The sequence below is a fragment of the Schistocerca gregaria genome, chromosome 3 (genome assembly GCF_023897955.1).
Source record: "Schistocerca gregaria isolate iqSchGreg1 chromosome 3, iqSchGreg1.2, whole genome shotgun sequence".
Taxonomy (NCBI): domain Eukaryota; kingdom Metazoa; phylum Arthropoda; class Insecta; order Orthoptera; family Acrididae; genus Schistocerca; species Schistocerca gregaria.
Window position 1 is genome coordinate 880,156,527 of NC_064922.1, and position 12,047 is coordinate 880,168,573.

The 12,047-nt window shown below is 47.3% G+C and overlaps 1 protein-coding gene and 2 non-coding genes across 7 annotated transcripts in view; 2 read left to right on the forward strand and 1 right to left on the reverse strand.

Moving 5' to 3' along the window:
- The window catches only part of LOC126354996 (protein shank), a 289,319-nt gene that overhangs the window by 127,395 nt on the left and 149,877 nt on the right, over positions 1-12,047 (forward strand). The gene's annotated exons all lie outside the window — the stretch shown is intronic.
- Trnas-cga (transfer RNA serine (anticodon CGA)) lies at positions 669-743 on the reverse strand. Its single transcript has one exon. It is a non-coding gene; the product is annotated as a tRNA-Ser (tRNA).
- Trnat-ugu (transfer RNA threonine (anticodon UGU)) lies at positions 8,400-8,474 on the forward strand. The gene has a single exon. It is a non-coding gene; the product is annotated as a tRNA-Thr (tRNA).

Genomic DNA, 12,047 nt, shown 5'->3' on the forward strand with positions numbered 1-12,047 from the left:
CTCAGAACGTGACACGCTTTCCTGTGTGTAGGGCCTCCCGGTGTAGCAGAATGAGATCGCACGGGACGGGACGGCGAGCGCTGGCGGCCCGGCATACATGCCATCGCTCCCCCCGTGGTGTGACGCAGGGCAGGCGTCGCTATTGATTGGCTGCACCGCCGGCAGCAGGCGTGGTGGCGGCAGCATCTGCAGACGTTGTCTCCCTACTAGAACACATCAGTGCCGCAAAGAACGGCTCGCACGTCACGAGGAAATACGTACACCTGCGGGTAAAATAGACTACAGCACTGCTACTGCGCCACTGTAACCGTCACTGGGCAATGACTCGTCTCGAGCTTCACCAAAATAAACACCTCGCACTCAGTATAGGTTTTTTTGTCAGTCGGCGGACGATCGGTCGACTCTCAGTCACTCTGACGGTAGCCTAGGGTGCGTACTGCCAACTTTAAATCGCCTCGGAAACACCCGGAAAAATCACCGTGGTACAGTGTTGGATCATACGTACGACCGACGTTCAATAAGTAATGCTGCGCATTTCTTTCCTCTGCCAATTTCGGTTGAAAAAATGATGACTCTGTTACAGGACATCATTGAATAGACCCAGAATGAGATTTTCACTCTGCGGCGGAGTATGCCCTGATATGAAACTTCCTGGTAGATTAAAACTGCGTGCCGGACCGAGACTCGAACTCGGGACCTTTGCCTTTCGAGGGCAAGTGCTCTACCAATTGAGCTACCCAACCACGACTCACGCCCCGTCCTCGCAGCTTTACTTCCGCCAGAACCTCGTCTCCTACTTTCCAAACTTCACAGAAGCTCTTCTGGGAACCTTGCAGAACTAGCACTCCTGGAAGAAAGGATATTGCGGAGACATGGCTTAGCCACAGCCTTGGGGATGTTTCCAGAATGAGATTTGTCAGGAAGTTCCATATCAGCGTACACTGCGCTGCAGAGTGACAATCTCATTCTGTAAACATCACTTAGGCTGTGTCTAAGTCATGTCTCCGCAATATCCTTTCTTCCAGTGCTAGCTCTGCAAGGTTCAAATGGCTCTGAGCACTATGGGACTTAACATCTGAGGTCATCAGTCCCCTAGAACTTAAACTACTTAAACCTAACTAACCTAAGGACATCACACAACGCCCAGCCATCACGAGGCAGAGAAAATCCCTGACGCCGCCGGGAATCGAACCCGGGAACCCGGGCGTGGGGAGCGAGAACGCTACCGCACGACCACGAGATGCGGGCAGTTCTGCAAGGTTCGCAGGAGAGCTTCTGTGAAGTTTGGAAAGTAGGAGACGAGGTACTGGCGGGAGTAAAGCTGTGAGGACGAGGCGTGAGTCGTGCTTGGGTAGCTCAGTTGGTAGAGCACTTGCCCGCGAAAGGCAAAGGTCCCGAGTTCGAGTCGCGGTCCGATACAATAACGTAACACTAAATGTAAGAATGAGGAAATAATAGGATCAAACCTCCCCTCGACAGCAGGATTCTTAAGAGACGTAGCACATGCTCGATAAGCAACAGAATAAGAGAGGAAAGTGACAGTGTCCTTTCAAAGGAATCATTTGGGCATTTACCTTAACCTATTTTGGAAAACCACGGAAAATGCAAATTTGGATACCCAGACGGAGATCTGAGTCAAGTGTCTCGCCACTACGCCATCCTGCTCAGCCTCGGGTCCTTACCCACTGCCAGTCTCCGTTATTTGAGGTCGTTTGCCAGTTCCCACAGAGTTAGTGGTACTCGCTGATTGCAGCAGTAAGACCCTAGACAGGCATATGGAAAGACAGAGGTTCGAATTTCCGTTCTGGCACTCAAATTTAGATTTTTTCCGCGCTTTCCCTAAATCGCTTTAGGCAAAATTCAGAATGACTCGGCGAAGTTCTCCCCAAATCCGAGCTTGTGTTCCTCCTCTAACAACCTCGTCGTCGACGTGATTTTAAATCCTAATATTTCTCACTTTTGCTACGCTCATACTAGAATACTCGTGTTGACAAGATTTCCTCCTCCGAGTCTGAAGTGTCACAATTAAGAAAACTCCACCGCAAATCTCTGCTGCCAGTCAGCGCCCGTTCCGGCAAAAGGGGGTCTGGTCGTCCACCGACGACTTATGGACGAACGTCTGCGGTTCTACCCATACGCTTGATCGTCCTTGAAAGAGTTTTCGTATGCTTTGGAATATCGCGATGTGTTTGGGCTTACATCTTAACCGACTACTGCAGCACATACCCCCACACAGTATCAACAATTTTTTATAATGTGCTCATATCATAGTGAATTATCATAGTGGCTCTATTGCAGTTAATGAGTGGACAGCTCGTATTCCCACTCCATATGAACAGCTACTGCGCCATTAGGCTAATAACATTTGGTTACCACGTTACGGCGCGGGGCCGTAAGATCGCGTACCAGAAAGTCTTTTTGAACTGTTGATTTCTCACTCTTACCCCTAACTTCCAGTTTTGCTTGTACGTGCAAGACAGGCAACAGCAGTGAAGGCAGCGATCGCATTCGATGTCGTCTCGAGAAGAAAATGCTGCTAGTGGTAGAATCGAGCTTTCACTTTCCTAAAGATGCACATACGTGCGTTTGTTTTTACCGGTCAAACTATGCACGTCTTTGTCAGTCTCCTACAAAGTATGTCATAACACTAAGGTGGAGCTCCTCTATCGTAGCAATCTATCCACGCAAACGATAGCAAATTTCTTCAGTGTTCACAGTGAAACGTCCCCTTAGAAAACTTAATTGAATTACTGTGCTGATGAATCTCTTGCATTATTTGATTTTCAAACAGCTGGGCAAAACTGAACGTACTCAGACATTTCGCTCTTTACCTATTCTGATCAACACTAAACTGTCGCACAATATTTTTAGAGCAACGCAATCTGACTTTCAATAATCCCTACAAAAGAATGGCCCTGACTAACATTAACCTATACGTTTCACAAATCACTAACCTCACAAAAATCTTCGTTACTCAAACTACTGCAGTACAGCGAGCGCCAATACTGCCAGCTAAATAAAAGATTCAAACTACTGAAGGCTCTAACTACTGATAGGCATAGTTAGCAAATGAAAGATTTTGATAGAGAACAAACAAAGTATTTACCTTAATAGTGTTCAAAAGTCATAATATATATAGCAGTTCATGACATCCATTCTTACAAATGTACTGTTTCTGAGGGACACACGTCCAGATCATCCGCTCTCAAAAATCCGCCATCTCTCTCCTCACATCCACCACTGCTGGCAGCTCACCTCCAACTGCGCAACGCTACGCGCTGTTAACAGCCAACTGCCAAACACTACAATAGCCAACAACCATGCAAGCCAGCCACAGACTGCACGCAGCACAGCCAGTGATTTTCATACAGAGCAGTACGTGGCGGTGGCGTTACCAATATAAGAACCGAAACAGCCTACTTACAAAAGTGGTCAAAAATAATTTATCTGCTTCTAGGTTCTTGTCGGCTCTTTAGTACAGATGAATTCTATTTCTAAAAAACTATTTTTCGGCTGCGAACAAAAGCAAGCAACTCTGGACCGCTGGACCTCAAACGTCTCGGGAAAAATCGTCGCTGACATCTGATATAACTTTCCGTGACGCGGACGTCTGGAGACGCGTATTAGAGTTGAATCACTGCTCCAATAAGAATACCAATCGAACGTTTTCTAGACGTCATGCTACGCAGCCAGCCAGAGACTCGTAAAGGTTTGACTAGCGTCAAGAGATGCATCAAGCCAGTCTTCTGACCGTAGACAACAACAACGAATGGTCGCTCACAACCTATAGTATGACCCCCGTAATTGGAGGGTCTGATTTTTCTGAACGTCGGCGTGTTACTGCTTGGCGGTGGCGTTCAGTTACACCTGGGAAATGTGAGGTTCGGCTCGAGTGAGTTGGACGCGGTGAGGTGACACTCACGAGGCGAAGCTTTGCTGGGTAGCCTGAGGGCCGCCTCGCCGCTGGCTGGAGCAGCACGCTAGTCAGAGGTGGGAGGCAGGCTGTGCTTCTGTGTGTCGCACAGGCGTGCGGCGACGGCCGCGAGCTTTCAGCCTAATGAGCGCCGGCCTCCGTCACGCAGCCCAGCCCCGGGACAGTTCGCTACGCTCTACACACTACACGTCACGCACCAGCCAACCTGTTACAAATCTCTCGGATTTTCTCTCTCAGACTAATGACCAGCGTCTTCGCAAATACATGGTGTAATGGGTATAATGTAGATACTTCTGTTGGTCACTGAGGACGGTATACTGACAATATTACATCAATAAGCTGCAGACTAATAATTATGGTTATTACAAGTCATAAGTTTTTATGAATAACTGATGATGGTCGAAGTAGAGAGGATATAAAATGTAGACTGGCAATGGCAAGGAAAGCGTTTCTGAAGAAGAGAAATTTGTTAACATCGAATATAGAATTATGTATCAGGAAGTCCTTTCTGAAAGTATTTGTTTGGAGTGTAGCCATGTATGGAAGTGAAACATGGACGATAACTAGTTTGGACAAGAAGAGAATAGAAGCTTTCGAAATGTGGTGCTACAGAAGAATACTGAAGATAAGGTGGATAGATCACGTAACTAATGAGGAGGTATTGAAAAGGATTGGGGAGAAGAGAAGTTTGTGGCACAACTTGACTAGAAGAAGGGATCGGTTGGTAGGACATGTTTTGAGGCATCAAGGGATCACAAATTTAGCATTGGAGGGCAGCGTGGAGGGTAAAAATCGTAGAGGGAGACCGAGAGATGAGTACACTAAGCAGATTCAGAAGGATGTAGGTTGCAGTAGGTACTGGGAGATGAAGCAGCTTGCACAGGATAGAGTAGCATGGAGAGCTGCATCAAACCAGTCTCAGGACTGAAGACAACAACAACAACAAGTTTTTATGTTGGCTAGTACATCCCCGACTTATTCAATCTGTATATTGAGCAAGCAGTAAAGGAAACAAAAGAAAAGTTCAGAGTAGGTATTAAAATCCATGGAGAAGAAATTAAAACTTTGAGGTTCGCTGATGACATTGTAATTCTGTCAGAGACAACAAAGGACTTGGAAGAGCAGTTGAACGGAATGGACAGTGTCTTGTAAGGACGGTATAAGATGAACATCAACAAAAGCAAAACGAGGATAATGGTTCAAACGGTTCAAATGGCTCTGAGCACTATAGGACTTAACATCTATGGTCATCAGTCCCCTAGAACTTAGAACTACTTAAACCTAACCTAACCTAAGGACATCACACACATCCATGCCCGAAGCAGGATTCGAACCTGCGACTGTAGCGGTCACGCGGGTCAAGACTGAAGCGCCTAGAACCGCACGGCCACACCGTGATGCTGAGGGAATTAGCTTAGGAAATGAGACACTTAAAGTAGTAAATGAGTATTGCTATTTGGGGAGCAAAATAACTGATGATGGTCGAAGTAGAGATGATATAAAATGTAGACTGGCAATGGCAAGAAAAGCGTTTCTGAAGAAGAGAAATTTGTTAACATCGAGTATAGATTTAAGCGTCAGGAAGTTGTTTCTGAAAGTATTCGTACAGAGTGTAGCCATGTATGGACGTGAAACATGGACGATAAATAGTTTGGACGAGAAGAGAATAGTAGCTTTCGAAATGTGGTGCTACAGAAGAATGCTGAAGATTAGATGGGTAGATCACATAAGTAATGACGAGGTATTGAATAAAATTGGGGAGAAGAGGAGTTTGTGACACAACTTGACTAGAAGAAGGCATCGGTTGGTAGGACATGTTTTGATGCATCAAGGGATCACCAATTTAGCACTGGAGGGCAGCGTGGAGGGAAAAATCGGAGACCAAGAGATGAAAACACTAAGATTCAGAAGGATGTAGGTTGCAGTAGGTACTGGGAGATGAAGCAGCTTGCACAGGATAGAGTAGCAAGGAGAGCTGCATCAAACCAGTCTCAGGACGGAAGACCACAACAACAACAGTACATTAGAGTCCCGTTAATCCGAACTAATTGTGGCGGACCTCGTTCGGATTACCGATTTGTTCCGATTAGCCGGAATTACGGTGACGAGTTTCTAGGATGAAGTATACCAAGCAGATAAGTAGGTACACCATTGTAACAAATTGGAAAAAGTGGAGGAACAGTGGCGCACTCTCACTCCCTGCCCTTGTTGTTGTGCATTGAGACCTTTGTAGTGTCTGAGGTCAGTGCACTGCCAGTTGGCTCCCAAAGCGCTTTGTTATGTTAGTCATCGATCGCAGGCACGCGTAACAGTTGTATTGTATTCGTTGAGGTGTAGTGGTTTACGTATTTTCGTCATGAGTAAACGAAAACATACAATGTTAACTCTCAAAGAAAAACGGAATGCTTTGAAGCGGATAGACAATGGTGAGAATGTATCTAAACTGGCAACGGAACTGGGTGTTGGTTAAGCAACCATTAGTGATTGGAAGAAGAGCCGAGTGAAACTTGAACAGTCCTCTGCAACGTCTTCGGGAAAACACTCGAAATTCGGCAAACTTTGAATAAAGTGGTTGAAGCTCTTTTCCTTTGGTTTACTCAGCAAAAGGAAAGGGGAACTTCTTTGAGTGGAGCACTGGTTCAGGAGAGGGCTGTTTACCTGAACAAGTTAATGAATGGCAATGAGTCTTTTAGTGCGAGTACGGGTTGGTTGGGCAGATTCAAAAAACCTCATGAAATCCGTCAGCTAAAAATTAGTGGAGAGAAGCTTTCTTCTGACCGTGATGCAGCAAAGGAATACTTGGTTGAGTTTGAAAAAATGGTAAGAGAGGGAAGGCATTCTCCCCAACAAATTCATAACGCTGACGAGACTCGCCTAAATTTTTGGGCATTGACAACAAAAAGCCTGGCATCAAAGGCAGAAGACCATGCTCCTGGTTTTAAAATGTGCAAAGATCGTGTGACTTTATTAGCGTGCCGCAACGCTGCTGGTAATCACAAGCTGCCTTTAATGCTGATCGGCAAATCTGCCAGGCCCAGAGCTTTTAAAAACTGCGACATGAAATCCCTGCCCGTCTATTATCGCAACCAGAAATAAGCATGGATCGCTGGTAAGCTGTTCAAAGAATGGTTTCACGGCCAGTTAGTTCCCTCTGTTCGACGGTTTTCTAAGGAAAATCATTTGTCTCCCCGCGCAATCTTTTTGATTGATAATGCACCATCTCACCCCAGCACTGAGGAATTATGTGATGGAGAAATTGTGGCGAAGTTTTTGCCGCCAAATGTTACACCACTTCTACAGCCGATGGACCAGGGCGTACTGCAAACATTAAAACTGATTTACAGAAAACAATTTTTAAGAATGCTGAACCAAGATGAGAGCATTCCTTTAGTGGACAAAATAAAAGACCAGTGTGAAGGATGGTGTTTATGGGGCCGCTGAGGCATGGCAAAATATTTAAGAAAATACTCTGAGAAAATCATGGAGAAAACTGTGGACATTTCTTGAATTTTAGGGCAACCTAGTTGAAAATGAAGAGGAAAATCTACTACAGTTGATACAGACAATCCCTGGATGTGAAGAAGCTAGTGAAGGAGACGTAGATGAGTGGATGGCAGCGGATGGGGCATGTGTGGAGAGCCTTACTGAAGCTGATTTAACTGCTGCTGTGATTCAAGACCAGGAAGAAGTGAATTGCTGTGACGGAAGTGACAATGAACCTGAAAGCGACAAAGGAGAGCTGTTGCCACACAGTGACGCAGCAGAAGCCCTTGACCGCGCGCTACGTTATTTGGAGCAAGAGCCCACTGCTACACCTGCTGATTTGATGTTTATGAGACGATGGCGCAACTATGCGTCATATAGCAGACTGTCTTCAGTACGCCAAAAAACAATGACTGAGTTTTTGTCATGTGAAAAGAAGGATAAAGTGTTCGCTGTATTTTAGTAAGTTCGACAGCTTTTCTTTCATTGTTATGCATTGTTTAAACGTAATGTTTTCTTGCCAATTTTTCTAATACATGTTTACTGTCCTGCGTAAATTAAAATAGTGTGTATGTACACCAGTTTACCGCACAGTTTTCCATACTTAGACTAACATTTTTCATGTCCGCGTTAACCGAACGCTCGGATTACCGGGCTTCGGGTTAGCGGGACTCTTCTGTACCTCCAAGTGCATGTGGCAAGAGCACACTATTAATGCTAATTCGGACATGTCCGAAAGAACAGACACCATGTAAGTATATAGTTCTGGCAATACCGGCCATCACCTTCTTCTTCTGTGCGGGTGCATACATATTCCCCGAACTCTTAAGGGACTTGGTAAGAATGTCTTCCACGAGTAATGAGTGTGCTGGAGTGGGATACTAAGAATTTAGTGTGTGGGCACACAAGATGAGAATGTGGGTCTCGCGCGGGGGGGGGGGGGGGGGGCGTGCGTGCGCCTTGTAGTCGCACTATCCTCTGTGCCCTCGGTGGCTCAGATGGATAGAGCGTCTGCCATGTAAGCAGGAGAGCCCGGGTTCGAGTCCCGGTCGGGGCACACATTTTCACCTGTCCTCGTTGATATATATATCAACGCCCGTCAGCAGCTGAAAATATTAAATTAATTCTAATTTCATGCAATAGTAGTCAGAGGTGACTTTAACCTACCGTAGACTGGGAAGTCTACGGATTCATTGCAGAGGCTACAGACAGTCTTGTGAAGCACTTTTGAAACGTTTTCCGAAAGTTGTCTTGAGCAGCGAGTTCGACAGCCCGCACACAACATACACTCCTGGAAATTGAAATAAGAACACCGTGAATTCATTGTCCCAGGAAGGGGAAACTTTATTGACACATTCCTCGGGTCAGATACATCACATGATCACACTGACAGAACCACAGGCACATAGACACAGGCAACAGAGCATGCACAATGTCGGCACTAGTACAGTGTATATCCACCTTTCGCAGCAATGCAGGCTGCTATTCTCCCATGGAGACGATCGTAGAGATGCTGGATGTAGTCCTGTGGAACGGCTTGCCATGCCATTTCCACCTGGCGCCTCAGTTGGACCAGCGTTCGTGCTGGACGTGCAGACCGCGTGAGACGACGCTTCATCCAGTCCCAAACATGCTCAATGGGGGACAGATCCGGAGATCTTGCTGGCCAGGGTAGTTGACTTACACCTTCTAGAGCACGTTGGGTGGCACGGGATACATGCGGACGTGCATTGTCCTGTTGGAACAGCAAGTTCCCTTGCCGGTCTAGGAATGGTAGAACGATGGGTTCGATGACGGTTTCGATGTACCGTGCACTATTCAGTATCCCCTCGACGATCACCAGAGGTGTACGGCCCGTGTAGGAGATCGCTCCCCACACCATGATGCCGGGTGTTGGCCCTGTGTGCCTCGGTCGTATGCAGTCCTGATTGTGGCGCTCACCTGCACGGCGCCAAACACGCATACGACCATCATTGGCACCAAGGCAGAAGCGACTCTCATCGCTGAAGACGACACGTCTCCATTCGTCCCTCCATTCACGCCTGTCGCGACACCACTGGAGGCGGGCTGCACGATGTTGGGGCGTGAGCGGAAGACGGCCTAACGGTGGGCGAGACCGTAGCCCAGCTTCATGGAGACGGTTGCGAATGGTCCTCGCCGATACCCCAGGAGCAACAGTGTACCTAATTTGCTGGGAAGTGGCGGTGCGGTCCCCTACGGCACTACGTAGGATCCTACGGTCTTGGCGTGCATCCCTGCGTCGCTGCGGTCCGGTCCCAGGTCGACGGGCACGTGCACCTTCCGCCGACCACTGGCGACAACATCGATGTACTGTGGAGACCTCACGCCCCACGTGTTGAGCAATTCGGCGGTACGTCCACCCGGCCTCCCGCATGCCCACTATACGCCCTCGCTCAAAGTCCGTCAACTGCACATACGGTTCACGTCCACGCTGTCGCGGCATGCAACCAGTGTTAAAGACTGCGATGGAGCTCCATATGCCACGGCAAACTGGCTGACACTGACGGCGGCGGTGCACAAATGCTGCGCAGCTAGCGCCATTCGACGGCCAACACCGCGGTTCCTGGTGTGTCCACTGTGCCGTGCGTGTGATCATTGCTTGTACAGCCCTCTCGCAGTGTCCGGAGCAAGTATGGTGGGTCTGACACACCGGCGTCAATGTGTTCTTTTTTCCATTTCCAGGAGTGTATGTGAAAAATTACAGACCAACTTCCTAACATCTTACATAAATGTAAATGTCGTGTGGCCAGGGCGTCCCGTCGGGTATACCGTTCGCCAGGTGCAAGTCTGATAACTTGCGAACTATGGATGAAGGGCAATAGCCATATTCGTAGCGGCCCGGAGTGGCCGAGCGGTTCTAGGCGCTACAGTCTGGTACTGCGTGACCGCTACGGCCGCAGGTTCGAATCCTGCCTCGGGCATAGATGTGTGTGATGTCCTTAGGTTAGTTAGGTTTAAGTAGTTCTAAGTTCTAGGGGACTGATGACCTCAGGAGTTAAGTCCCATAGTGTTCAGAGCCATTTGAACCATATTGAACCATATTCGTAAAGTTCCGAAAAGCATTTTACACCCTGCCCCATTGCATCATTAACGAAAGTACGAGCATACGGAATAGGTTCCGATGTATGAGTGGCTCGAAGACTTCTTAAGTAAAAGAACCAAGTACGTTGTACTCAGCTGCGAGTCTTCAACATAGTTACGGGCATCTTCAGAAGTGCCCTAGGGAAGTGTGACAGGACCGATGTTATTTACTGTTAACATAAATGACCACGCGGACAGGAAGAGCAGCTACCTGCGTCTGTTGGCTGATGACGCCCCTAGGTACACACCGAGCGAGGTGGCGCAGTGGTTAGCACATTGGACTCGCATTCGGGAGGACGACGGTTCAATCCCGTCTCCGGCCATCCTGATTTAGGTTTTCCGTGATTTCCCTAAATCGCTTCAGGCAAATGCCGGAATGGATCCTTTGAAAGGGCACGGCCGATTTCCTTCCCCATCCTTCCCTAACCCGAGCTTGCGCTCCGTCTCTAATGACCTCGTTGTCGACTTGACGTTAAACACTAATCTCCTCCTCCTCCCTAGGTACACGGAGAGGTATCGTCGAGTGACTATTTGTAGGATACAACATGGCTTTGACAACATCTCTAATTGGTCTGATGAGTGGCAGCTAGCTCTAAACGCAGAAAAATTGCAGATCAGTAGGAAAACCATCCCGTAATGTTCGGAAATAGCATTCATAGTTTGCTGCTTGAAAGTCGCGACGATTAAACATTTTGGCGTAACGTTGGAAAGTGATATGAAATGGAACGAGCATGTAAGGACCTTAACAGGGAAGACGAATGATTACCCCGATTTATTGGGAGATTTTTTTAGGAAAGTGTTGTTCATCTGTAAAGGAGATCGGATATAGGGCAGTAGTAAACCCATTCTCGAGTGCTGCTCGAGTGTCTGGAATCGGCACCAGGTCGGATTAAAAGAAACATCAGAGCAATTTAGAGGCGGGCTGCTAGATTTGTCACCGGTAGGCTCGAGCAACACGTAAGTGTTACGGAGATGCTTGGGGAAGTCAAACGGGAGTCCCTGGAGGGAAGAGGATTTTCTTTTCGAGGAGAACTGTCGAGAAAATTTAGAGAACCGGCATTTGAAGCTGACTGCAGAACGATTCTACTGCCGCCAACGTACATTTTGCGTAAGGACCACGAAAATAAGATAAGAGAAACTAGGGCTCGTTCCGAGGTATAGACAGTTTTTCCCACGCTCTGTTTGTGAGTGGAACAACAGAGGAAATGTCTAGTAGTGCTACAGGTTACCCTGCACCGTACACCGTACTGTGGTTTGTGGATTATGTAGATATACATGTAGAAGTACTTTACATACACTGAACCACAATCCATTAGAGATGGGCAAAGTCGTTCATCCTTGGGAACTAGTTCACTGGTGATCGCTCTTTTTTGGGAACCGTTCATTTTTATTCGTTCACCGTTCTTTGTGCTTGGTATATGGTTCTTCTGAAAAATTCAAAATTAGCCCCATAGATGATTGAAGATGGAAGGCGCGAAAAGGGGCACTTGCCTCCCCCCTAGAGTACAGAGTTTTTATTCATAACATA